Here is a 6,242-nt window from a genome sequence, read left to right as displayed (position 1 = left end):
GTTCATTTCAAAATAGTTGACAACTTATTTCCATCTACAGCTTATTTTGATTGTTCAAACAATGTGCGGAACATGGTAGACAGAACCTACTACACCGATGGCTCTGAGTTAACTTATAAGGAGAAAAATCATCTGGTCGGATTTTGTACTGATCTTGAGAATTACAATATCTATTGTAAAACTCCTCCACATTATGATCAATACGTGCCACTAGTGCACGTGTTGAACTACGGTAACTACGATGGAGATACCTTGGTAAGGTTTTTTACTATTACAACATCCGTACATCTTTTGCATACTTCTAAAACTAGTACATCATTTCTAACTATGAAGTTATTACTATGTTTTTCAATAGATAATCCCAGAGGATTGTGTGCCTCATTTGATGTATCAGAGTGGTCGCCTTAATGTTTTGAACATACGTCCAGGTCATCCTACGAATCTCAACTGTCCATACGGATTTCTAAAAGAAGTGAAGACCTGCAAATCAAGGAATGGAAAAAATGTATGGACAGTCATAAGGAGGTTCTTGGAAGCAAAAGGAAGCGAAGCGCAAGAATTGGAGACAGGATGTTCTCCATTCTCCATAATGGAGAGTCAGGGTCTGTATTATTTTATGCTATTTTACCTTAAAGAGGGTATTTCGGTCCTACCTAATACTGATGATCATGTGCTAAGAACAATTAAGAAGGGTTGGTTCGATGACTATGAGGATGATGATCGTATGACTTGTTATTAATAACGAGTAGGAGTTGTATGATGATGATTAGTAGGACTTGTTATTATATATGATGATGCATGATGCGAGCATGAAGAGTTATTATATATCAGCGGGTGAAATGAACATGGATTGGATTGAAGTGAAGGCAACATGCATGTGGTGCATGTCGTAAGTAGTACAATCCAAACTTGATCAAGTTAGGATTAGTGTTACTTTCGACATGCACCACATGTTGCCTTCACTTCAATCTAAGCCATCTTTAGGCATAGCAGTAGCGTTGGTAAACCAAGCACGGAGATATAAGAGAGGACACTTCTCTCTATTAGCTACCTATAACAACCTAAATTAACCCCCAAAACCCCTAAACCAGCCCCTTTCAAAAAAAAACCTCAGCTCTAGCTAGATGCTGACGCGTGGATGCCTATTGGTCCCGGTTGGTGTCACCAACCGGGACCAAAGGCCCCCCTGCCTGGGCCAGCCGCAGCGGCCACGTGAAGGACCATCTGTCTCGGTTCATGTAAGAACCGGAACTAAAGGCCAAGGGCATTAGTAACGACCTTTTAGTCCCGGTTCATAAACCGGGACAGAAGGCCCTCACGAACCGGGACAATATGCCCTTTTTCTACTAGTGAAGCCTCCAGGGTCAGCCTCTCGTACTTCAGGCGCCCCTGCTCCCTGGACATCAGCATGTCGTGTCCCTACACGCAGAAGGATACACCATTAAATGGAGCTATTGCTAATTTTTGGTTGGCTGACACTTTCACTCAATGTTGCACTGCCCACTACTAAAGCAGTAAGGCTGAGCCTACTCCCTTTACAATGCACAACTATTAGTCTGTAGCTAAGGCTATGTCTAACCTTCGACGACGAACAAGGGGTTCAGAGCTTGGGCGGCTGCTGCGACAACAGGTCCTTGCACGCCTCCAGGGTCAGCTTCCTGTAGTTCAGGCGCCAGCACATCATCCCCCGCTCCCTGGCCGTCAGCATGGCGTGTGCCTGCATGCACAAGGATACACCATTAGATGGAGCTTTTGCTAATTTTCAGTTATCTAACATTTTTACTTAATGTTGCACACTACTAAGGCTAAAGTTATTCTCTTTTATGGTGCACAACTATTAGTCTGTAGCTAGGAGCTAGGTTATATATGAAGTGACATTCAGATGAGAATGGTTATCTGACCTTCGACGATGAACAAGGGGATCAAAGCTTGGGCGGCTGCAGCGAAAACAGGTCCTCGCACGCCTCCAGGGTCAGCTTCTCGTACTTCAGGCTCCCCTGCTCCATGGATATCAGCATGGCGTGTCCCTACATGCAGAGGATACACCATCAAATGGAGTTGTTGCTAATTTTTGGTTGTGTGACATTTTCACTTAATGTTGCACACTACTAATGCTGAACTTACTCTCTTTGATGGTGCACGATTATTAGTCTGTAGCTAGGTTATATATGAGATGACCTTTAGATGAGAACGGTGAATTTTAACTGAAAAGCTTAGTAATGTGACTGAGATTTAGTGGTTGTTTGGATTCTGAGGATTAGTGGTGAGATTATAGAAAACAAGTTTTTAGCTGAGTTCTAGGAAAACCGGTTTCGCTATCCATTTTGTGAAAAACATGTTTACGGAGAACTTTGTTTGGGTTAGAAAATTAATAAACTAGGTCCGTAGAATTTTGTGTTTAGATAGCTTACTCTCTTTGATGGTGCGCCATTAATAGTCTGTAGGTAGGTTATAGTGAAGTGACCTTCAGATGAGATGGTGAATTTTAATTGAAAAGCTTTAGTGATGTCACTGAGATTTAAGAAAGTTGCAGCAGGCAACTTATGTAGAGAGAACCCGATGTCAAATCCAGCAATCGAGTACTCATAAAATTCAACCAAGTTCAGTAAAAAAATTGTTGATGGTACTAGTATAGTCAAGCTCAATCATGCTACAGCCAGGGAAATTTCAATTCGTGCGTTTCCATGCTTCAAAGGAAGAAAATTAAAGGGATCATATACATAAAGGTGAGGACGATGATTAAAGGAGAAAAAATTGCACATAAAAAGCAGCCATGGCAATCGGCCAGAAGAGCCATAGGTTCCATTGCAACAGTATGCATCAAAGACGGTATCTTGGTTGTACAATGATTCAATACCAAAGAGGTGTCAATTTGACAGACTAATGACAACAAGAACCACAAAAGTGCACCGACAATAGGGGAAATGTAAAAGGTTACATCTGCATGCATGCAAACAAAGTTGGGTTTTGACAGGCAGTGGTGAACTAAGCAATATTTGGTAAAAGATAACATAAATATCTGGAGGGTGTGCACTACAATTATTATTTTAAACCTAATCCTAGTGTCATACAATATTTGGTAAAAGATAACATAAATATCTGGATTATGCTCTGTTCGCAATACTCTCAGCAGCTCTCCAAAAGTCCAAATGCCTACATTCATCAGCCATGTCCATCACATATTTAGAAATCACACTAGACAGGAGGGAGGACGCTCACCTTGTGGGATGGCGCTGGTAGCCAGCGCACCGGTCGACGCCTCAGCGGTCGCTGGAGAAGAGGGCGGGTTCGCGGGAGCCGGAAGCCTTGGCGGTTGCTGGAGCGAAGGGAGACGACGAGCCGGCGGCATCCTGGGAGCGTTGCAGCGCCAGAGCGGGAACTTGGGAGGAGCCGACAAATAAAGTTAGGTCTCTCTAGCTCATATTACGAAGGTAAGGGGATTACTGAAAGAGAGATGGGATGTTGGCCTAATTAGTCAGCTATTTTTTGGCCGAAATAGGAAAAATAGTATTATGATAGAAATTGTTTTCTCAAAAATCTCGGTGGGCCACGTCCTACCCTCTAACAATTTGAGATTTCTAAGTAGACAAAAAGATGTGTATAGAGGTTGCGTCAATTAATTCGGAACGGAGGGAGTACCAAAATACAGAACTGTACCAAGTAGTTCTATGAGACGAGTGAACCCATGCAGACAGCAAATTTCAGTAGGTTGTACTGATTGACTTGATGACTTTGGAAAGAGCTTCATTTATGCAGCACATGATGAAAGGAAATTGCCCAGTGACAAGGTTTTGAGATGTAATGGACCAAAAAAGAGTAATACATATTCCAGAAAAGGTTAAAGGCATGGCAAAGGTATTGCACCATCCGGTGCTTTTTTACGGTTTTATGATGCATCTAAAAAGTTACTCCTAGTGTACAAGATGGCATAAGATGGCAAATAGAACATGCAAACATAACAATTAGCTTGATCAGCTTTGCCACAAGCACAAAAAGGCAATAACCACTTAACCTTGCAAATAATGATTACTGAGCACAATAAGAAACTACTTCCTCTGTCCCACAATATAAGATCATTTCAAGCCAACATAGCTTGAAAAACGATCTTCTATTATGGGACGAAGGGAGTAGCAAGCATCAGACAATCTATGCGATAGTGATAACTATGAAAGGATAAGGTAACTAGAATACAACAGAAAGTTTACCACTCGACACTGTCGGCGACGATAATAATGATGGTGGGAAGTTGCAATATGCTTCTGACGGGTCGGGATATGAACCACACACCCTCTCAAGCTGGAATTTGTTAACGTCCCGCGTGTAACAACCTCACTCAACTGACGAGCTTCCAACCTAATAGAGGAGCAAGTGCCTACCCACCACACCCTTTGAGGGAGTCCTGGATTAGGGGGTATCCGGACAGCCGGGCTATATACATCGTCCGGACTATTGAAGCGTGAGGATACAATACTCAAGACTCCGTCCCGTGTCCGGATGGGACTCTCCTTTGCGTGGAAGACAAGCTTGGCGATCCGGATATTGTGTTTCCTTCCTTGTAACCGACTCCATGTAAACCCTAGCCCTCTCCGGTGTCTATATAAACCGGAGAGGTTGATCCTTAGAAGGCCGATCACAATTACAGTCATAATCATCATAGGCTAGCTCCTAGGGTTTAGCCTCTACGATCTCGTGGTAGATCTACTCTTGTATTACTCATATCTTCAATATTAATCAAGCAGGAAGTAGGGTTTTACCTCCATCGAGAGGGCCCGAACCTGGGTAAACATTGTGTCCCTTGCTTCCTGTTACCATCAGCCTAAGACGCGCAGATCGGGACCCCCTACCCGAGATCCGCCGGTTTTGACACCGACATTGGTGCTTTCATTGAGAGTTCCTCTGTGTCGTCGCTGCGAGGCTGGATGGCGCCTTCAATCGCCAACAACACGGTCCAGGGTGGGACTTTTCTCCCCGGACAGATCTTCATGTTCGGCGGCTTCGCACTGCGGGCCAATTCGCTTGGCCATCTAGAGCAGATCGACAGCTACGCCCCTGGCTACTAGGTCTGGTTCGGAAACCTGAACTACACCGCCGATATCCGCCGAGACTTGATCCTCGACGGAATCGGGCCTGTGCCAGGAGTGCCGGGCAGTCATGATGACACGGCCTAGACCGGCCGTCAGACAATGCTCAAGACATTACCCCTGCAGTAGACCCGGACCTAAATCCGGAGCAGGCTGCGTGGCCCAAGGACGGGTGGATGGACCCCGCCCCGCAGGCCGCACACTCATCAGCGGTGGAGCCGAACACAGATCTCCCCTCTATGGAGGCCTGTGACTCCGGACCCCCGGACTCGTATCCAGTTGATGGTTCCAGTCCGCACGCTCCCAAGCCCGCCGAGTCTGGCAGGGCTCCGGTAATGGAGTTTACCGCTGCGGATATCTACGAGCACTCGCCCCTCGGCGACATGCTGAACTCATTAAAGTCTCTCTCTTTGTCAGGAGGCTCTGGGCCGAACTATGTCTGGCTCGAGTGGGAAGCAGGCGATGAAGGATTTCGCTGCCCACCCACCACCCACTTCATTGCCACGGTCGATGATTTAACCAACGCGCTTGACCTCGACTCCGAAGACATCGACGGTATGGACGACGATGCAGAAGAAGTACAGGAACCACCGCTCACAGGGCGGTGGACAGCCACCTCCTCACACGATATATACACGGTGGACACTCCGAATGAAACCAATGGTGACGAGGCAACGGAGGATAACCCCTCAGGGAGAAAAGCAAAGCATGGGCGTCGTCGGCGCCGCTCCAAACCCCGCCACAGCGATACCGGCCCAGGAGACGAAAACAATCCGAATGGCGCTAAAGATGAACACAACCCCGATCAGCCTACCTTCAAGCAGGCCGGACCGGCCACGATGGGATACTTGGAGAGGGACAACTATACACCCCCCCCCTCCGAGGACGAGGCAAGCCTCGGCAATGACGAATTCGGCGTGCCTGAAGATCCAGTGGAACAAGTTTGCTTCAAGCGACGGCTCATGGCCATGGCAAGGAGCCTGCAAAGGAAGCAGGAGCAGCTTAAGACCGACCAAAATTTGCTCGTAGATAGGTGGACCAAGATCCTGGCCACCGAAAAATACGGACTCGACCGCCCCAACAAAGGGCACACGCGGCACAACTGGCTACCCCAATCTAAGAAGGAGAACCCACGGCACACACCCCGACGTCCACACACCG

The sequence above is a fragment of the Triticum aestivum genome, chromosome 2D (genome assembly GCF_018294505.1).
Source record: "Triticum aestivum cultivar Chinese Spring chromosome 2D, IWGSC CS RefSeq v2.1, whole genome shotgun sequence".
NCBI lineage: Eukaryota > Viridiplantae > Streptophyta > Magnoliopsida > Poales > Poaceae > Triticum > Triticum aestivum.
The sequence above is the reverse complement of the archived record's forward strand: the minus strand, read 5'-3'. Positions refer to the sequence as shown.